The 22,914-nt window shown below is 39.3% G+C and overlaps 1 protein-coding gene across 2 annotated transcripts in view; it reads left to right on the top strand.

Moving 5' to 3' along the window:
- The window catches only part of MPDZ (multiple PDZ domain crumbs cell polarity complex component), a 171,459-nt gene that overhangs the window by 12,454 nt on the left and 136,091 nt on the right, over nt 1–22,914 (top strand). The window lies entirely within an intron of this gene.

Here is a 22,914-nt window from a genome sequence, read left to right as displayed (position 1 = left end):
TCCCACTAGCTATCTATTTTACATTTGGTAGTGTGTGTGTGTATATATATATATATATACCAATGCCACTCTCTCACTTCGTCCCAGCTTACCCTTCACCCTCCCCGTGTCCTCAAGTCCATTCTCTACATCTGTGTCTTTATTCCTGTCCTGTCCCTAGGTTCTTCAGAACCTTTTTTTTTTAGATTCCGTATATATTTGTTAGCATACGGTATTTGTTTTCCTCTTCCTGACTTACTTCACTCTGTATGACAGACTCTAGGTCCATCCACCTCACTACAAATAACTCAGTTTCGTTTCTTTTTAAGGCTGAGTAATATTCCATTGTATATATGTGCCACATCTTTATCCATTCATCTGTCGATGGACATTTAGGTTGCTTCCATGTCCTGGTTATTGTAAATAGTGCTGCAGTGAACATTATGGTTTATGACTCTTTGAATTATGGTTTTCTCAGGGTATATGCCCAGTAGTGGGATTGCTGGGTCGTATGGTAGTTCTCTTTTTAGCTTTTTAAGGAACCTCCATACTGTTCTCCATAGTGGCTGTATCAATTTACATTCCCACCAACAGTGCAAGAGGGTTCCCTTTTCTCCACACCCTCTCCAGCATTTATTGTGTGTAGATTTTTTGATGATGGCCATTCTGACTGGTGTGAGGTGATACCTCATTGTAGTTTTGATTTACATTTCTCTAATGATTAGTGATGTTGAGCACCCTTTCATGTGTTTGTTGGAAATCTGTATATCTTCTTTAGACAAATGTCTATTTATGTCTTCTTCCCATTTTTGGATTGGGTTGTTTATTTGTTTGATATTGAGCTGCATGAGCTGCTTGTATATTTGGGGGATTAATCCTTTGTCAGTTGCTCCGTTTGCAAATATTTTCTCCCATTCTGAGGGTTGTCTTTTCGTCTTGTTTATAGTTTCCTTTGCTGTGCAACAGCTTTTAAGTTTCATTAGGTCCCAAATGTTTATTTTTGTTTTTATTTCCAATTCTCTAGGAGGTGGGTCAAAAAGGATCTTGCTGTGATTGATGTCATAGAGTGTTCTGCCTCTGTTTTTCTCTAAGAGTTTTATAGTGTCTGGCCTTACATTTAAGTCTTTAATCTATTTTGAGTTTATTTTTGTGTATGGTGTTAGGGAGTATTCTAATTTCATTCTATTACATGTAGCTGCCCAGTTATCCCAGCAGCACTTATTGAAGAGGCTGTCTTTTCTCCATTGTATGTACTTGCCTCCTTTATTAAAGATACGGTGACCATATGTGCATGGGTTTATCTCTAGGCTTTCTATCCTGTTCCATTGATTTATATTTTGTTTTGTGCCAGCACCATACTGTCTTGATTACTATAGCTTTATAGTATAGTCTGAAGTCAGGGAGCCTGATTCCTCCAGCTCTGTTTTCTTTCTCAAAATTGATTTGGCTATTTGGGGTCTTTTGTGTTTCCATACAAACTGTGAAATTTTTTGTTCTAGTTCTGTGAAAAATGCCATTGGTAGTTTGATAGGGATTGCATTGAATCTGTAGATTGCTTTGCGTAGTATACTCATTTTCACAATGTTGACTCTTCCAATCCAAGAACATGGTATATCTTTCCATCTGTTTGTATTGTCTGATTTCTTTCATCAGTTTCTTATAGTTTTCTGCATATATTTTTTTTGTCTCCTTAGGTAGGTTTATTCCTAGGTATTTTACTCCTTTTGTTTCAGTGGTAAATGGGAGTGTTTCCTTAATATCTCTTTCAGATAGTTTATCATTAGTGTATAGAAATGCAAGAGATTTCTGTGCATTAGTTTTGTATCCTGCTACTTTACCAAATTCATTGATTCGCTCTGGTAGTTTTCTGGTAGCATCTTCAGGATTCTCTATGTATAGTATCATGTCATCTACAAACAGTGACAGTTTTACTTCTTTTCCAATTTGGATTCCTTTTATTTCTTTCTCTTCTCTGATTGCTGTGGCTAAAACTTCCAAAACTATGTTGAATAATAGTGGTGAGAGTGGAGAACCTTATCTTGTTCCTGATCTTAGTGGAAATGGTTTCAGTTTTTCACCATTGAGAAGGATGTTGGCTGTGCGTTTCTCATGTATGGCCTTTATTATGTTGAGTTAAGTTTCCTGTGTGCCTACTTTCTGGAGGGTTTTTATCATAAATGGGTGTTGAATTTTGTTGAAAGCTTTTTCTGCAGCTGTTGAGATTATCATATGGTTTTTATCCTTCAGTTTGTTAATGTGGTGTATGACCTTGATTGGTTTGCGTATACTGAAGAATCCTTGCATTCCTGGGATAAACCCCACTTGATCATGGTGTATGATTCTTTTAATGTGCTGTTGGATTCTGTTTGCTAGTATTTTGTTGTGGATTTTTTGCATCTATGTTCATCAGTGGTATTGGTGTGTAGTTTTCTTTTTTTGTGAAATCTTTGTCTGGTTATGGTATCAGAGTGATGATGGCCTCATAGAATGAGTTTGGGAGTGTTCCTCGTTCTGCTATATTTTGGAAGAGTTTGAGAAGGATAGGTGTTAGCTTTTCTCTAAATGTTTGATAGAATTTGCTGGTGAAGCCTTCTCGTCCTGGACTTTTGTTTGTTGGAACATTTTTAATCACAGTCTCAACTTCAGTGCTTGTGATTGGTCTGTTTATATTTTCTATTTCTTCCTGGTTTAGTCTCGGAAGATTGTACTTTTCTAAGAATTTGTCCATTTCTTCCAGGTTGTCCATTTTATTGGCATGTAGTTGCTTGTAGTAATCTCTCATGATTCTTTGTATTTCTGCAGTGTCATTTGTTACTTCTCCTTTTTCATTTCTAATTCTGTTGATTTGAGTCTTCTCCCTTTTTTTCTTGATGAGTCTGGCTAGTGGTTTATCAATTATTTACCTTCTGAAAGAACCAGCTTTTAGTCTTATTGATCTTTGCTGTTGTTTTTTCGTTTCTTTTTCATTTATTTCTGATCTGATCTTTATGATTTCTTTCCTTCTGCTAACTTTGGGTTTTTTTGTTTCTTTCTCTAATTGATTTAGGTGTAAGTTTAAGTTGTTTGAGATTTTTCTTGTTTCTTGAGGTAGGATTTTATTGCTATAAACTTCCCTCTTAGAACTGCTCTTGCTGCATCCCATAGGTTCTGGGTCATCATGATTTCATTGTCATTTGTTTCTAGGTATTTTTTGATTTCCTCAGTGATCTGTTGGTTATTTAGTAGCATATTGTTTAGCCTCCATGTGTTTGTATTTTTTGCAGGTTTTTTCCTGTAATTGATATCTAGTCTCATAGCTTTGTGGTCAGAAAAGATACTTGACATGATTTCAATTTTCTTAAATTTACCAAGGCTTGATTTGTAACCCAAGATGTGATCTCTCCTGGAGAATGTTCCATGAGCACTTGAGAAGAAAGTGTATTTTGTTGTTTTTGGATGGAATGTTCTATAAATATCAATTAAGTTCATCTGGTCTAATGTGTCATTTAAAGCTTGTGTTTTCTTATTTATTTTCATTTTGGATGATCTGTCCACTGGTATAAGTGGGGTATTAAAGTCCCCTACTGTTATTTTGTTACTGTCGATTTCCCCTGTTATGGCTGTTTGCCTTATGTATTGAGGTGCATAAATATTTACCATTGTTATATCTTCTTCTTGGATTGATCCCTTGATCATTATGTTGTGTCCCTCTTTGTCTCTTGTAATAGTCTTTATTTTAAAGTCTATTTTGTCTGATAAGAGAATTGCTACTCCAGCTTTCTTTTGATTTCAATTTGCATGGAATATCATTTTCCATCCCCTCACTTTCTGTTTGTGTCTGTAGGTCTGAAGTGGGTCTCTTGTAGACAGCATATATGTGGGTCTTGTTTTTGTATCCATTCAGCCAGTCTGTGTCTTTTGATGGGAGCATTTATTCCATTTACATTTAAGGTAATTATCGATATGTATGTTCCTATTACCATTTTTAAAATTGTTTTGGGTTTGTTATTGTAGGTCATTTCCTTCTGTTGTGTTTCCTGCCTAGAGAAGTTCCTTTAGCATTTGTTGTAAAGCTGGTTTGGTGGTGCTGAATTCTCTTAGCTTTTGCTTGTCTGTAAGGGTTTTAATTTCTCCATCAAATCTGAATGAGATCCTTGCTGGGTAGAGTATTTTTGATTGTTTGAGTAATATGTTTCTTGGCGTGTTTCTCCTTGGATTTATCCTGTATGGGACTCTCTTTGCTTCCTGGACTTGAATGACTATTTCCTTTCCCATGTTAGGGAAGTTTTCAACTATAATGTCTTCAAATATTTTCTCAGTCCCTTTCTTTTTCTCTTCTTCTGGGACCCCTATAATTCAAATGTTGGTGCATTTAATGTTGTCCCAGAGTTCTCTGAGACTGTCCTCAGCTCTTTTCATTCTTTTTCTTTATTCTGCTCTTCAGTAGTTATTTACACTCTTTTTTCTTCCAGGTCACTTATCCATTCTTCTGCCTCAGTTATTCTGCTATTGACTCCTAGATAATTTTTAATTTCATTTACTGTGTTATTCAGCATTGTTTGCTTGTACTTTAGTTCTTCTAGGTCCTAGTTAAATGTTTCTTGTATTTTCTCCATTCTATTTCAAAGATTTTGGATCATCTTTACTATCATTACTCTGAATTGTTTTTCAGGTAGACTGCCTCTTTTCCCTTCGTTTGTTTGTTCTTGTGGGTTCCTACCTTGCTCCTTCATCTGCTGCATATTTCTCTGTCTTCTCATTTTGCTTAACTTACTGTGTTTCGGGTCTCCTTTTCACAGGCTGCAAGTTCATAGTTCCTGTTTATTTTTGGTGTCTGCCCCCAGTGGATGAGGTTCATTCAGTGGCTTGTGTAGGCTTCCGAATGGAGAGGACTGGTGCCTGTGTTCTGGTGGGTGGGGCTGGATCCTGTCTTTCTGGTGGGCAGGGCTGCATCCGCTGGTGTGTTTTGGGGTGTCTGTGACCTTATGATTTTAGGCAGCCTCTCTGCTAACGTGTGGGGTGTGTTCCTGGCGTCCAGCAGTGGAGCTTGCTGGCCGTTGGGTGGAGGTGAGTTTTAGCATTGAGACAGAGATGTCTGGGAGAAGTCTCGCTGATTGATATTACAAGGGGCCAGGAGGTCTCTGGTGGTCCAATGTCCTGAACTCGCCTGTCCCACCTCAGAGGCTCAGGCCTGACACTAGGCTGGAACACCAAGACCCTGTCAGCCACACGGCTCAGAAGAAAAGGGAGAAAAAAAGAAAGAAAAAACAAATTAGAAAAAGAAATAAAATAAAATAATTATTAAAATAAAAAAGTTTAAAAGTAGTAAAAAAAAGAATAGAGCAACCAAACCAATAAACAAATCCACCAGTGATAGCAAGCGCTAATAACTATACTAAGATAAACATAAAACTAGAAACAAGCTAAACGCAGAAAGCAAGCCCCAAGTCTGCAGTTGCTCCTGAAGTCCACCCCTCAATTTTGGGATGATTCGTTGTCTATTCAGGTATTCCACAGATGCAGGTACATGAAGTTGATTTTGGAGATTTAATCCTCTGCTTCTGAGGCTGCACGGGGAAATTTCCCTTTCTCTTCTTTGTTTGCACAGCTCCTGGGGATCAGGTTTGGATTTGGCCCCACCTCTGCATGTAGATTGCCCTCTGGTGTCTCTTCTTCTCCCAGACAGGAAAGGGTTAAAGGAGCGGCTGATTAAGGGGCCCTGGCTCACTCATGCTGGGGGGAGGGAGCAGTACCGTAGTTATAATTGGAATGCCCGGTGAGCCTGCGGCTGCGGAGGCTGGCGTGACGTTGCACCAGCCTGAGGCACGCTGTTAGTTCTCGAGGGAGGTTGTCCCTGGATCACGGGACCCTGGCAGTGGCGGGCTGCACAGGCGGAGGTGTGGATAGTGACATGTGCTTGCACACAGGCTTCTTGGTGGCGGCAGCAGCAGCCTTAGCATTTCATGCGGGTCTCTGGTGTCAGTGCTGATAGTCACAGCTTGCGCCCCTCTCTGAAGCTTCTTTAGGTGGTGCTGTTTTCTGTGTGCAGACAGGGAAGGAATCCCCTCTCCGAAACAATGGTCTCTTGCCTCTTCGGCAGGTCCAGACTTTTCCCAGACTCCCTCCTGGCTAGCTGTGGCGCACTAGCCCCCTTCAGGCTGTGTTCACTCAGCCAACCCCAGTCCTCTCCCTGGGGTCCGACCTCCGAAGCCCGAGCCTCAGTTCCCAGCCCCCGCCCGCCCCGGCAGGTGAGCAGACAAGCCTCTCGGGCTGGTGAGTGCTGGTAGGCACCGATCCTCTGTGCCGGAATCTCTCCGCTTTGCCCTCCGCACCCGTGTTGCTGTGCTCTCCTCCGCGGCTCCGAAGCTTTCCGCCTCCACCACCCGCAGTCTCCACCTGTGAAGGGGCTTCCTAGTGTGTGGGAACCTTTCCTCCTTCACACCTCCCTCCCACTGGTGCAGGTCCCGTCCCTATTCTTTTGTCTCTGTGTTTTCTTTTTTCTTTTGCCCTACCCAGGTACGTGGGGATTTTCTTGCCTTTTGGGAGGTCTGAGGTCTTCTGCCAGCGTTCAGTAGGTGTTCTGTAGGAGTTGTTCCACGTGTAGATGTATTTCTGCTGTATTTATGGGGAGGAAGGTGATCTCCATGTCTTACTCCTCTGCCGTCTTGAAGGTCCTCTCTAAAATTTTAATTTATTCTCATAGGTGATTGTTTGATGTCTGTTTAAGATATTTTGATCTTCTATATTTAACTTGACCTGACTAAGGTTATCTTCCATAAGTAATTTGTTTTTACGTTAGTATAGCAATCAAAGTGATGTCAAATAAGCGTTATTTAGGGTCAGCTAAATAAACACTAACCTGGCCTAGCGTGTTGGCCAGAGTGGGAGTTTTGTGAGTGTAGTATGTGTTTAGAGTGTTAAAGCATGAAGAGTCCTTACTTCTAATTGACTTTTACCCCTAAAATAATTCTTACGCATTAGATTCTACTTTTTAAATGTCCATGTTTCCCAGGATTCCAACCTCAGTTTTCTTCTGTTGTTAATCTCTTCCTTCTCCCTGATTAATCTCCTTTATCTTCAGCAACACCTTGAGGCCAGTGATTCCCTGACTTTACATCTCTAAGTTCTTTTCTCCTTAGATTCACATATGTAGTCAATTCATTCGTTTCAGCAAATATTTACTGAGTGCCTACTTTGGGCCAGCCACTGTTTCTAGGGCTGGTGACAGCCCACTGAGAAAAAGGAACCAACAACAATTTAAAAAGAAACAAGAAAAACCCCAACAACGTTCCTGCTCTCACGGAACTTAAGTTCTATTATTTCCTATTTTCTAGAGATATTTCAAGCTCAGTATGTCCAATATCCATTTCTGCCCTGTCCTCTAAATGACATTTTTCTTTCTTTAAGCTAATGATGCTCCATTATTTCTAGTTTCCCAGGTTAGAAACATTGAGAGTCAACCTTTGTTGCTGTCACTCGCTCATTATGCCTGCCCCCAACACACGTCTAGTGGTCATTGATCATTTTAATTCTCTCTAATGAGTGTATTTGTGTCAATTCTTTTTGTTTTTTCTTGCCACTGCATTAATCTTGGCTCACATTATTTCCTGACTCAGCTTTTTTAACAGCCTAACATCTGGCTATACTATTATTCTTTTTTTTTTTAAGAATTAAAAAAAATATATATATATTTTTTTTTTTTTTTGTCTGCACCGGGTTTTAGTTGCAGCATGCGGACTTCTTAGTTGTAACATGTGGGATCTAGTTCCCTGGCCAGGGATTGAACCTGGGCCCCCTGCACTGGGAGTTTGGAGTCTTACCCACTGGACCACCAGGGGCGTCCCATTAGTTCTTTGTATTTTTGGTGAATTATGTAGCCTATTGCCAGAATTGCTTTTCTGGAAAAGAAATTTTAGTAACCCCCCTCTTCCCTGCCACTCCTGCCCCATGTATCTAAAATGCACTGCTATCTCCCTGCAGGGCATAGTCCTAGGGAGCTATGCTTGGGACAGTGCTTTCTTCTCTTCTGTCTAGTGTGGTAGCCCTGTAGTTTAGAACCATTGTCATTAAGTTCTCTGGTTTCATTGCCTTAGCAGATGTCCTTGCGTTAGTAAGAGATGCCATTCCCTCTCCTGGCTGTCCCTCCTATTCTCCTAAGTTGCATGTCTTTCAGGACAGTTCACCTGTCACATCTCCAATTTTTTTCTGACTCATTCTGACAGCATTGGATTCCTTTGTACTCTCCCAGAATTTAGCACATCTTGTTGCAGTGTCATTACTTACTGTTTTCTACTAAATTGGGAGCTCAGAAGCTGGGTACCTCTCTTTATTTTGTTTTGCCATATGCTTCAGTGATAGAGGCAGATAGTACAGATTTGGGGGACTTAAAGCTTATAGAATTTAGGGTGGCTTTCTTAAATTAAAGCAGAATTATAAATACAAAATTAGATGTGAAAGTGCATATTTATTTGTATGAGAATGGAAGTGCCCCATGCAAGTATCTTCATACTAACTCTGCCTGTGCCTTATGCTTAGGGAAATGGAAGCACTTATTTAAAACTTGCTAACATAGTGCTGTGTATATATAATATTTTTTGCTGTTCATTTTCTTAAAATTAGGGATAAGAAACAGTATCAGCCATTCTGATGCTGATACTGTTGTTAAAATAATGCCTAATGCTTCTATATCGCTTCCCATTTTCTAAGCACTTTCACATACTTTTATTTCATGGGATTCTGACAGCTGAGTCACAAAGACAGTAACTCAGATGTACTGAGTTTTACTGTGTTTGCTGGTTTGCAGGTGAGAGAAGATAGAGATGAGCTCGAGGTTTTCCTTTGAGATCCGATTTCACTTTGGCAGGGGAAATGATTCCCTTCTTCTGGGCATCTGTGACCTTAGTAGCCCCCGCTGCCTCTTGGCCTTGTGAGTGCTAAGGAATTTTCCCAGGGTTTTCTCAATCGCTTTGCTGCCCTCCAGCTTTCTGTCTCTTCTCCCTTTCAGCTTCCTCACCTCATTATTTCTTTCCTCCCATTTGTTTATCTGTGTCCTGCCAGAAACCAAACCTATTCCCTCTCCCTCTGTCTTCTCTGGTTGATAACTTAATACTTCTAAGTGTCAGTTCTTTGACTAAGCGAATTTTGGATTACAGTTTCTTTGGGTTCATTTCTACTTCTTTGAAGTACTTTAGAGGGGGATCCTAAATAGTACAAAAAGTACAGATAGTTTTCAGCAGTGGGAAAGCTAGCCTAAAGCCATGTGCTTTGTTTACTGCATAGGTAAGACATGGTTCAAAGTCCCAGTTCAGAAATGATCAATTTTCACTCATGTTAAGGAGTTACATAGCAAATTGGAAACAGCAGACACTAGAAGACAAAAATAATAAATAGCAGCAGCTTTTATATGTGTGTTACTTCCAGGCACTTTGCATATGTTATTGTTAACGTCACTTTACAGCAGCAGCTCTGAGAAGTTAAGTGACTTGCCCAGGATCTCACAGCTAGTAAAATGGTAGAGTGTTTGTTCAAGAGAGCTTTATAAAACAGCTTGGGAACTCTGAAAGCTCTGCCTGAGGCTACTTCATCTGAAGGTAAATAGCTATTTTCTGTCCGGTAGTAGTAGTATTAGAGCACAGAGCTATGATTTGGTAGAAAGGACTTGGCTTTGATGAGTGGGATTGGCTTTTAATGTTAGCACTCTTACTTACAAGCTTCCTGAATGTAGGAGAAAACACTTTCATCTTTCTGAGCCTCAGGTTTCTTACTTGAAAATGGGTGTATGTTTGTGACGCACATATGCTCTGTTTAAGAAGACGGATATATGAAAGCCATTTCATAAGTGGTTTCATTTCAGACAGTAAAAATAATGCTGGTTCATTGTCTAAAAAACTCACTTATGGACTATTTATTCTCTGGAAGAGTTATTATTATAGTAGATGTAATAGCAACCAATTCTTACATGCAGTTTTTTTTTAAATTAATTAATTAATTTTTGGCTGTGTTGGGTCTTCGTTTCTGTGTGAGGGCTTTCTCCAGTTGCGGCGAGCGGGGGCCACTCTTCATCGCAGTGTATGGGCCTCGCACTTTTGCGGCCTCTCCCGTTGCGGAGCACAGGCTTCAGACACGCAGGCTCAGTAGTTGTGGCTCACGGGCTTAGTTGCTCCGTGGCATGTGGGATCTTCCCAGACCAGGGCATGAACCCGTGTCCCCTGCATTGGCAGGCAGATTCCCAACCACTGCACCACCAGGGAAGCCCTCTTATATGCAGTTTTATTATTCGTTGTCATTGAATAGCATGTTTTAAAAGTCTTAAATGACAAATTAATGCTTTAGTTTGTGGATTACAACCAAGCCTACATTTTAGATACTCTAATGGTGAATATATATTTGGAAACCTTTGGTTCTTTGGTTTTTTTTTTTTTTTTTTTTTTTGCGGCACACGGGCCTCCCACCGCTGCGGCCTCTCCCGTGGCGGAGCACAGGCTCCGGACGTGCAGGCTCCGGACGCGCAGGCTCAGCGGCCATGGCCCACGGGCCCAGCCGCCCCGCGGCACGCGGGATCCTCCCGGACCGGGGCACGAACCTGCGTCCCTGCATCGGCAGGTGGACTCTCAACCACTGTGCCACCAGGGAAGCCCAAACCTTTGGTTCTTGAAGGGAGTATTTGGTGATGAATTTGTACCTGAAGAATGAAGTTGCTTTTTTTTTAAAAATCAGCAAAATAACATGGAAAATTAAACATTTTATTGTTGAGGGAATTGAGTTAGCATAGACACCCATTCTGATGGAGTAAGATTTTTAAGTTTATTACTTTCTCCCTTCTTCTCTGCCCCCAAATCCTCTTGTAGCTAAATTAAGATTATTTTTGGCTGAAACTTTCAGATAATTGTTGATGTTTTATTACCTAGACTTTTCAGTACCCTCACATAATAATGGATATAGAAATACAATTCCTTAATAAAAGATGTGAGTTACGTGACATTGGGGAAGTTAGTAGTTTCTTTGACCTTCTACTTCCATATCTGTAAAATGTGTTAGCAAGTTGTTTTGGAAAGAGTAAAAGCTCAAAATTTTCTGATGTCTTCAAATAAGATATTTGAAATCATTAAGCGTTAGTAATTGCAAAAAATGCTTTGATTTCTTCTGCCAGCTAAACTTAAGGGTTCTAAATTTCTTCATGAAAATTATTGCAGAGAATGGACTCAGAGCAAGAGAGCATGATCTTTCACAAACTGTTCTCATATATGCCTGGTTCTCCTCTGTGCAAAGAGTTGGAACTAAACCAACAGGGGATGCAGACCTCTATAGTCACCACAGGCATAGTCCAGGAGAGGAAAACAGCTACGTTAAATATCACTACAGTATGTTGTTTTCTTCCCAGAGGATTTCCTATTAGAAATTTGAGGCTGCCCTTTTCTGAGTAAAGTTTGTAAACTTTATCTTTGTTCCCATCCAAATTCAGCAAAGGGAAATCAGGAAAGCCACAAACTGAATTTAGGAGGCACTGATTGATGTGGAAAGATAAAAATATCTAATTATGTATAGTACTTAGAGCTCAATGATAGCTAAGTAGGCCATGTGATAGACGATGCTTCGTCATTTTTATAGAAAAGATTCCAGAACAGGAGAAGCAATTTGGAAATGGTGGAAGTAGAGTTATTTTAAAAGTTATGGGGAAAAGCCCTAGAAATAACCTTTGGTAAAGAGCATGGATTAATTGGATGGGGAGATGAGTTGAAGCAGCGTGGTTGTAATATTCTTGTCACCTCACATCTCTGAGTTCCACAGTTTTATCTGTATTGGAAGGGTTGTCTCTCTGCAGTGTTCTTTAGGGCTTTACCCTAAGGAATCATTGAGTCACAACTGACAAAGCCACGTATTGTTTTGTTCTGCACCAGTATCGTCATTGAGATCTCACAAACTCATCATCCTTGAGAGGGCAGCCAGGAATGACAGAGATCTGTTACCTCCTCCTGCAGTTGATCAGTCCTAACACAGAGCAGCTGCAGGCCATGTTTCAGGGTCCCATGGGGACGCTTTGAGTATTCATGCTTTTTCTAAGCACGAGGACACTGTTGGCCTGATCCACTGGAGAATTGCCTCATTCCAGGCAGGCAAAAGGGCAGGAGGCAGAGCCATGAAGTAATTTCTCTGGAGAATTGGTTGCCAACTGTACGAATAACACCTGAGAATTCTGTGGCACAGAGTTAATCCTCCTGCACATTTTTGGTTTCCCCCAAGACAATTATGTGGCTGGAGTGAGCGCTTTATGTGCGACTAGCTGCCTCTGGAGTCTGATGTCTGCCCGATGTTGCTCGCCTGCAGGGCAGGCTTTGGAGGAATCCCCCTGCCTGTTTGTGTCCAACAAACGTGCACAGCCTGTTGCATCTTGGCTCGTAGCACTGAAAATGTGGTAGCAAACAGGGGCAAACTGCCCAACAATGTAAATTCCTCTCAGTTTGGCTAGGGAGAGAACAGAAAGGCTAAAGCTTCATTCTCAGAAGCATCTAAATCTTTTTTCTGAGTCACCATATTTGGTGTGAGTTGATTTGGGGAGAGGGTCCCTGTCCTGTAGGAAAGTACTAAGAGAGAACATTACGGATGGAAAATATGTAAAAATGGGTGCCCAGAGAGAAAGTATTGGAATCTCCAGTTTTCTAGGAGAGAGAGAGACAGAGAAAGAGAGAGAGCGCGTGCGAGCAAGAGAGAAAATGTGTGTGTGTGTGTGTGTGTGTGTGTGTGTGTGTGTGTTTGTGTTTGGTTGTTCTTTTAAAAAAATATAGATGATGGTGGAGGAGGAAGGAAATAAATATAATACAATGGAATATAAATGGAATTGGTTTGTCTAGTATATTAAAAAAAAAGTTCAGCCTTTCAAATAGTCAGTTGAGTAATATATAGCAGCCTGACACACCACTGGTTTGTTGTAGAACCAAACCTCAGTGAACTTGAGCTTGTCTGTGACCTGCATGTTTTTTGAGGCTCCTTTCAACCATAAAATTGACTTCATCTTTAGGTGTGAGCAGTTAATAAGGGAATTTGACTCAAAAGCATCACAAAATGTAAGTGTGTAATTCTGGAAGTGGATATTAATCTGGTGAAATGTCCTTTTAAAGTTAGTATCTTTGTGCTATTAGGGAATCTGCAGTTAAGGACAGAACATGTTATACTATTTGAAAGGACAGTTAGCCCTTCACCTCAATCCAACAATCTTAAAAATAAAAGGAAGTAGCTTTCAAAACGAAAATATAGCCAATGACCATGTTTGTTAGTATAAACACATTGTTGTGTAAGTGTATCTAGAAGTAATAAAATATCCTAATATCTAAATTATATATATTTTCCTTTTCAATAAGTTTTTTTTCTCCCTATTAGGAAATTCCTAGGAAAAGGAATAAGTTGATATTATTTTCACCAAAATTTGTTTAGAGTATGTGGATTCTTAGTCAAAGTAATGATTATAATTTATATATGTCCACATAATTGTGGATTAATATGCCACTTGCCCATATTATAATATTAGCTTAGATACATTATATGACTGTTCATAATATTGAATCGTCATTTGCATATGCATGAAAGATAAGTTTTCTTTCAACTGAAACAGATTTATATTTATGTACTCTCTTGGGTTCACCCATCAATTTCCAAAGGTGGGGATTTTGGTTTGCACTGTTTATATGTTCAAAACTAGAACAGCAGTAGTCATTCATCATTCTTGCCTGCTGCTAGCTCTGTCACATGGAATTGGCTAATCCAGGGCCATAAGATCTGCTTCTAAGGCTGTTATCTAAAAGAGCTTGCTAAAACTAGAAGCAGAGTAGCCATCAGAAAATCAGAATAAAGCTTTGTTTTTAATGGTGAAAATGAAAATTCCTTATAAGATACTAATTTTTAGAAAAGTCTTTTCATAATATTTCCTTTCATTTTGTTGGAGTATAAGTAATCTAGCCTGAAGAAATTATCTTTCCGGTAGCATTTACCAATGGTAAAAAATTTTTTCCAAGTAATTTAGTAGTTTGAAATGAAATCTTTTTTTGTTGAGGAAGGGTGCTAGGGAGAATTTGAGAAATATTGTGAATAAAGAAGGAAATACCCAGCTCTAGTCCTATCCTCCAAAATTAGGTATTAACATTTTCATATGTTTACTGACATTCTCTTATTTTTCTAATTGTTATTATGAAAAACTTAAAGTGTACATTTTACACTGTGTATATTACAGTGAATCCTCATGTATCCATCATTCAGTTTTAACAGCCACAGATTCATGGCCAGTGTTATTTCTTCTGTCCTTTTTCATTTTTTGGAAGCAAATCGCAGACATTTCACCATTTTATCCATAAATATTTCAACCCAATTACTTTTTACATATATAAGTTTAAACATTCTAAAAGTATAGTTTCCTTAAAAAAAATAGAGAAAGCTAAAGTCCCCTTTTGACTTCTCTCTGATCTAAAGCTACTACTTCCATCTGTCCACCCCTAAAAGTAATCATAACTGTAATTTTAAAATATCTTTTTAATTCATTGTTGAAATGATGAAAGCACATATATATCTATTTATATGTAGCATATATTATTATTTTATATTCTGTAAAAATTATAGATTAAGTGACATCAAACTGTATTCTGCAACTTTCATTTTCATTTTTGAGATATAGATTGTGAGTCTGTTCTTTAGTAAATGAGTCTAACCCATTTATATTTGTTGGGAATATGGATATCTGAATTTATTTCAGTCCTCTTGTGTTTTTTGTTTACTATGCTTTTATCTTTTTTCTTTTCTTCTCTGTTCCCAGCCTCTTTTAGATTGCTTAGTATTCTTTGTTTCATCTTTTTTTCCTCCTGGTTTATAAACTATAGATTCCATTTCTGTTTTTTAAGTGTTACTTTTAATTTTTAACATGCATATTTGGCTTATTTTTCTAGTGGAGGTTGAAGTGAAAGTATTTCTATTCTTCTTTAACTGGAATATTTTAGCCAGAAATATTTGCATTATTTGTAAATGTTTTCCACAGTTACTGTGGTTTCATTTATAGAATGAAACCTTGTCAGTCAGATCTCACATTCCTTTTTCAACAATGGATTTATGATTTGTTTGATTGAAACCTGATGGCTTTTCTCAGACTCTGATCAAAACTGAATATAGTATTTTATTCACCCACCATAGTAGCAGTTCCTTATGCTTTGTTTTTCCGATGTAACTATCTCCCCTGTAAAATCTTAATTATCTCAGTGGTCCTATTAAAGTTATCTTTGCTTGTAAGCTCCCTCAAATCTTTATTGGAAGTAGAGAATCCACATGAATTAGTTAAAGGAGGAAGCGTACTTAAGCAGGATATTGGTTTGTTTGGGATGTGATAGTATGATGCTATACCAAAGCAGCCTGTAATAGTTAGGTGTGTTTGAATGGAACAAACAGAGACTCATACTAATTACCTCTGGCAAAATGGAGTGCATGGTAAGAATGGATGTCAGTGACCGTGCATCTTAGGGACCAATTACTCTGTTTCCCTCTCACTGGCTGTGTTGGGTCTCCCAAAGAATACCTGCCTCTCTCCTAATGTCAGCTGTGTTCTTCTGTCTTTACCCATGTCTCTGTTTTGGTCTCTTTTAACTCAGGCTGGCATGTGCCCCATCTTAGCCTCTTCATTCTTTACTCATGCTCCTTCTATCTTTTCCACTGTACCTCCACTGCTAATTGGTTTAGTCTTTCTGGTTCCCAAGAGAGAGACTGTAGCCCAATTCTGCCTTTTAGGTCAGCACTTAGATTGTCTTCCCTTGGGTGAGGGGCCCACCCCTTGTTCCCCTTGTTATGGTTGAAGGAAAGGGGCATATCATAGTGTGTAATGGCATATTCCTTGGAGCAGGGGCTGTGGGAAGATTCAAATCTGTATTAGCTCAGGCTGCTGTAAATAATGCCATAGACTGGGTGGCTTAACTGAAATTTATTTCCCCAGTGTTCTGAAGGCTGAAGTCCAACCTCAAGATCTGGCAGGGTTTGGTTTCTGGTGAGAGCTCTCTTTGTGGTTTGTGGATGGCCACCTTCTCACTGTGTCCTTCCGAAGAAAAAACATGGCTTTTCTTTGGTGCTTGCGTGTGGTGAGGGGGAAGGAGGGTAAGAGTGGGGGAAGGAGGGAGAGAGGGAGATAGATATCTTTCTCTTCTTATAAGGCCATCAGTCCTCTTGGTTTAGGACCCCACTCTAATGATCCCATATAACCTTAATTACTTCCTAAAAGTGCTCTCTCCAAATACAATCGCACTGAGGGTTTCAGCTTCAGCATATGAATTTTGGAGGCATACAGTTCAGTCCATCACAGTGTTATGAGGTACTGTATAACCCAGCCTTTTAAACTCTTGATCACTATAGTGCTTTATTTCTAGAACAGTCATACCACTGACCTGCTATTTTTTTTTTTTTTTTTATTCTCTATTCAGTGGTTAGTATTACCATCTGATCAGTAACTCAAGCAGGAAAGCTGGGATTCATCCTAGACTCATCTGCCTTACCTCCACTTTACCAGGTCCTGTTGCTTACAGCTCTTAATTCCTCAAATCTGTCTCCCATTTTCATTTATTTTTCACCTTCATCTCTATTTTTGAAAATGCCTCTTACCTGACCTTCTTGTTTCCAGTCTTTTTTTCCCCTTTTATAGGTGTTCCACACTATCACCAGAGTTATCTTTCTAAAACAAAGTTTGATTGTGTTACTCACTGTACCGAAACAAGCTTCAGTATTAAAAATCTAAACTCTTCAAGAATGGCATGCAGGGCCCTCAGTGATTTAGCCTGTACCCACATCTCTAGCCTCATCACCTCTGTCTTTCCATCTCCTTCAGGGCTGGTCCAGGCATAAGTAACTATTGCAGTGCTCATAAAGGTGCTAGGTACTCTTGCCTCTGTGTTGGGAGCTCTTCTATCACCCGTTCTGCCCTAACTCCCACCTGTTCTTTAGAATTCTCTGCAGGGGTCTCTGCCTCCAGGAAACTTTCCGTTTCTCTTCAGTTTGGGTTTGATGGCCTCCCTCTCTTGTCTTATGTTTTAAGTGTCTGTTTACTTGTTTTTTCTTCCGTTCACTTGGCCCCTGAGTTCCCAGACTGTGTCCCCATTCCTCTAATTCTCTCACCTAACAACATGCTCATTATGTAGGAGCCCCATGAGTTGCTGAATCAGTAAACAACAGAATTTGAGTTCTTTTCTAACCTTGTGGCCCCCTCAGCATATTCATTTTGGATAGGTAATTTATCTTTCCATTTTATAAAGGAAGGACAAGACCATCAATCAGTATTTGCCTTATGCTGTAAAAGCAAGGTTCCTTGAAACTTGATTTTCTTCGATTTGGGGGAGCAAAAAAGAATTAATAAATTCTACTGAAGAATTCGGGGAGATTCATAAATGTCAACTTGAAAGCAAGGTTTTGTTCACAAATGCTTTTTTGATCAATCCTGTAAGAATGAGGGAGAAGTTCTAAAGAACAGATGCTAAGAAGAGCTGACTGTTTTCTGTTGGATGATCGCATGATGTTGGTGGGTAGTTGGATGTTTCTGTGCTCTTGCAATAGTTCAGTAACAGTAGTTCAGTAACGTTACCCTAGAATATGAATTATGACTGCAAGTGTAAGTTTTGCTGTCGTGGCCAATTGACTTTATGACAAACTACCTGCAAATGACTACAGCCTTGTACTTGTCTGCTAACTTCAGGTAGTGCTGAGGCAGCTAAGAATGAGACAAATGCTAAATTTAAATGCATTAATAGACGCTAAGTGACTTTGACAAGCCACAAACCATTGCAGCAAGCTCTTTTAATGGTGTACTCCTTTTACAGTCAGAATTGTTTAAGATAACTAGAAAATTGTATGCATTTGGGGCAGTTTCTCTTAGTAGAGTTATTTTTAGCATAAGACATATTTTCACTTGTTAGTTGCCATATAATCTGTGTTGGGCAGAATGATTTGTTTTATGTTTCAGGCACTGATTCTCTACTACACAAAAGCTGTGCCTACATATACCAGTACAACTTGTTGAAAAGTAAAATGATTTGTTAATTAATCACTTTCTGTTTCTAAAAGAAACGAAAGAAGCTGTCTGATTTTTGTCCTCGACTGAAACTAGTGTTATCAACCAGTTGCTGGAGAATCATATGGTCACAGCTAAAATGGTTAGAGATTTATAAAGGATTTGGCAACTCTGTCATTATATTAAAGTTCTGCAGGAAGCATAAAGTCCTTAAATTAAAAATGATTTTTAAAATTTGCTTTTTTTCTAAGACAATATGTACATGAGTAGGCTTGCCGATTAAATAATGGATGCCTGGCTAAATTTGAATTTCAGATAATCAACAATTTAGTGTTTATCATGACTGTATCCTAAGTATTGCATGGGATATACTTATACTAAAAATTTATTCATTTATCTGAATTTCAGATTAAGTATGCTGTATTTTTAATTTGCAAAATCTGGCCACCTTATATTGACACAAAATTTTTCAAACTCAGAAGAAGTGCAGGTCAGAATAAGTTTCTCCTAATGTCCTCCAGCTCTCTACATCCCACCATTAGTGCCTTTGGAAAGCTTGTAGGAATAGTCTGTGCTTTCGTAAACGTGCACATATTAATTTGACTTATACAAATCTTTTCCCTCCTCTTCTTTTATACAAATACTAGCAGTGTTATACATTGCCCTGCACATTCTTTGTTCCTATAACAATATGGAAAATAAGGGATAGTGTGATTGAGTAAGTGGGGGCTTTGAATCAAGCAGAGTTGGATTCAAAGCTAAGATTTCTGGCTTACTAGCTCTGTGACCCTGAGTAAGACCTCAGCCTCTTCCTTTCCTCTGTTGTCTTATCTGGAAAATGGAGAGAATAATGTGACAGGCAGTGGAGGATATTACGGAGAGCAAGATGGTTGGGGCCCCAGCTCCCATGATGTAATGTATGGAAACAGCACTTGCCTAGCACTGTAGTGCTTCATAGGCACTGAATTCATTGATCCATTATTGGTATGTCCTGTAGTTCTGAGTGCTATGGCTACTGAAATAGGCTCAATTGTAGCTAAATAGTGATATGCCTACAAGCAGAGTATGTAAACAGTAGCTAGGCTACTGTAGAGAAGCTAGTATTTTCTATACTATTTGAATATTCTTATTCTCATTGTGTTGAGGGATTTAGTACTTTGACATATAATAGCCATATTTTTAAAGGTACTTTGAATATTAATATAAAGAGGTTTATTTTTTCTTGGGGATTTTTCTTAAAATCTTGAATTTCAAAAATGATTTGTTTAAACTTATATGGACATTACATAAATGGGGAATATTACTGATCTTTCTTTGATGTACCTACGCATAGTTTCTAAAATCCTAAACTCTGACTTGTTCATACCTTTGTGTGGATTGTGGGCTATGTTAAATAGTCTGAACCAGTCCCTTTCAGACTTCATTCACTTCGGGCCGCCATTTCTTTTTTTAGTTTCTCCTGTGTAGAGCAAGATCTACACAATGTTGAACTTGGCTGGATAGAGGAAAGAGAATGGTAAGGTGAATCTTCTTCTTATCAAGGGGGGCAGTATATCGTAGAAGCTAAATTAATTGACTCTGGAAACAAACTGCCTGGGTTCAAATCTTAGGTTCATCACTTACCAGTGAGGCAAGTTACTTAATGTTTCTGTGCCTCAGTTTCCACATTTGTACAATGAGTAGATTGTGTAAGGATTAAAGGACTTAATTTGATAACATGGTTTGAACAGTGCCCAGATCTGAATGTAATAGGTGCTGGGTGGTTGCCGTTATGCCGTTATTACCACTGCTTCTGCCCCAGCATTCGTGTCCGTCTCTTTGTTATTGTACCCACATCTTATTTCGCCGCTTTACTGCTCCTCTGATTCATCACTGCTGGCATGAATTGCCTAGAAAAACCCAGAGAGCTTGGCATTCTTCTGAAATGTATTGAGGCTTCTTTATGTCTTATCCATTGGCCATGACCCACTGTTATCATCCAGGTACCGTTCTGTTTTCATACAATGTTGAAATGGGTAAAGAGGGAAGGGTGTTGGTGGGGCGGTGAAAGGGTGAGAAAGAGAATTCATGTCTGCAGTTTGATGGGAGTGGATGCCGTCTCTGTAATCTCAAAAATTCTGTGATTACAAATGAGTTTTACACTTAAAACTGAATACTTGCCATTGGAGTATAGGGCATAGAAAGGAACATTTTTTTCAACTTCTTGTCTCTGTCCTGGTGAAATCAGAATAGTTATCTATTTATTTGAGGGACATCAGAGCAGAGAAGACAAACTGTGAAACTAACTTTTGAATACTGAAATCCAGAGGAATGGAGCTGTCATCTGGAAACTAATGTCAGTGACTTGCAGCTGAATTGAGCTTTTTAAATTTTTTTTTAAAAAAAACCTTTATGGGGCTTCCCTGGTGGTGCAGTGGTTGAGAATCTGCCTGCTAATGCAGGGGACACGGATTCGAGCCCTGGTCTGGGAGGATCCCACATGCCGCAGAGCAACTAGGCACGTGAGCCACAACTACTGAGCCTGTGCGTCTGGAGCCTGTGCTCGGCAACAAGAGAGGCCGAGATAGTGAGGGGCCCGCGCACCACGATGAAGAGTGGCCCCCGCTTGCCACAACTAGAGAAAGCCCTCACACAGAAACGAAGACCCAACACAGCAAAAATAAATAAAAAATAATAAACTCCTTCCCCCAACATCTTAAAAAACAAAAAAAAAAACCTTTATGGTAAGGGTTTCTCTGGGGAAAAAAAAGTAATTCTGCTTCCACAGACCTGACTTGTAGGTGAACTTTTGGACACCAGTGTTGTTCTCAGTTGGGAACTGCTTACTCTGTGCTTTTTCTGCAGAATCCTCATAAATCAGTGGGCCTCTAAATCCATAGGCCTATCCCCCTCCCTCGCCAAGTCATGAATACTGTTTATCTTTCTGAATTAATTTTTCATAGGGGAAAGAGTATAGAACTAAATTTTATTGTGTATGCCAAGCACTCATGCATATAATTTTACCCTTTCAAAACTTCATGAATACCAAGTTCAGAAGAGATAGATGGGTGACTTAACAAGGGTGTATAGCTAGTAAATGGTCAAGCTGAAATTTTAACTCAGGTCATCAGACTCCCTCGTCCATGCCCTTTCACTGCTATCATGCTTCCTCTTGGGCGGTTGCATTAAATACACCTTTGTAGACCTGGGCTTCCTTCTGTTGGGGTATCTTTCCTTTTATATTTCTGTCAAAAGTTAATAATTTTTTTAGAGGGGACCTAATAATATTCTCTTTTATGAAGGACTATTATATTCTCCTTGTAAATAAGAATAAAAAATATAACTATTTTAAAGATCTCCCTATATTTTCCCCCATAAAACTATGCAAGGCCTGGCATTGGAATGCTAATCTAGTCAATACATGGGCTCAGCATTAATTGTAAATATATATTTTAGAATTAGGAGTTTTGTACTGAGCTGGAAATTGGTATATATATATTTCTAATCTCATTTATCATTACATACCCAAAGAGTGAGTGTGTTTTCTGGGAAACTAAGGTTCAGATGATAGGCCCCTTGCTCAAGGTCACACCACTCTTGAGGTTTCAATTCCAGGTTAGTGCCCTCTTTTCTTGACACCAGGGCACTTTCTAAAACAAGTGCCAGTAGTTGAGCTGTTTGACTATTTGAAGTGGAGTTATTTTAAATCGTTATATTCTAAACTGGGTTAAGGAAAGCCAGTAAGTAGTGTTCTCAGTTATTACACAGAGCTGACTGCAGGCATTGATGGTCTGTGCATCTGCTTGTGTACGTCACATTCTTCCTTTTTTCCCAAATGCATTCTCTCTTAAAGAGATTACAGGTGGCAACTTGTCCCTTCTCAGAGAAATCCACTGTCTCATCTTCCAGATGAAAAGTGAGGATGTCTGGTTGTGGATTCCTTTTCTGCATTGAAGAAATGACCCACTGGCTTCCTAATGACTCAGGGTTTTCTGCAAGGCAAAGGATAGATGTAACTTGGAATCAGTTGAGCAAAACTGCTGGACAGCAAAGGTTAAAGATGGGTTAGTGGTGTGGATATTGTCAGCGGAGATCTGTATCTGGTACTTTAAATAGCCTAGATGAGTATTATCAGAGAAAGATGAAATCTGTGTGGGTTGAAGGAGTTGAGAAGATTTTTTTGAGTGGGAATAAGAGAGATTATTGACAGGAGGGTATTTTGAAAACTTTAAAAAATCTTTTTAATGTTGTGCTCTCTTTTATTCAGCTTTTCGTCCGTGATTTAATATGTTATCTTGCTACTGCTCGAGTGTTACAATTCATTTCTTAATTGGTGTGTCTGAATCATCTTCCCAGCTAAGACTGAGCATTCAAGGGCAGGATCATATATGCTTTTTTTTTTTTTTTTTTGCGATACACGGGCCTCTCACTGTTGTGGCCTCTCCCGTTGTGGAGCACAGGCTCCGGACGCGCAGGCTCAGCGGCCATGGCTCACAGGCCCAGCCGCTCCGCGGCAAGTGGGATCTTTCCGGACCGGGGCATGAACCCGTGTCCCCTGCATCAGCAGGCGGACTCTCAACCACTGCGCCACCAGGGAAGCCCTATTCTATTTTTCACATTTTATTTTTTTTTTTGCCTACGAAATTTCTCATGCGGAGCCAAGTAAATGCCTTCCTCTATGGGTAAGGATCTGTAAGTGAATCCAAGGTTATAGTGGTCTGTGTTGAGAAGCTCTTAAGGAAATATTTTGGATACTTCTACTATCTTATTTAAAACAGATTTTATGCCTTTTACCTTATCATACAAGTATTATCTGCAAATATAAGATAATTTTGAATAAATCCTAAAATGATTACTTTTTTTGCCTATAAAGAAAACTATCTTAAGTTACCTCAACAAGATTTTAATGATCAAAGGAATCATAGTGGTATCAAGTGCTTTTTAGAGTATTTGGCTTTAGA

The sequence above is a fragment of the Leucopleurus acutus genome (assembly GCF_964270905.1).
Source record: "Leucopleurus acutus genome assembly, chromosome: 7".
Lineage (NCBI taxonomy): Eukaryota > Metazoa > Chordata > Mammalia > Artiodactyla > Delphinidae > Leucopleurus > Leucopleurus acutus.
Note: the sequence above shows the minus strand (reverse complement) of the source record. Positions and strands in the feature narration are given on the sequence as shown.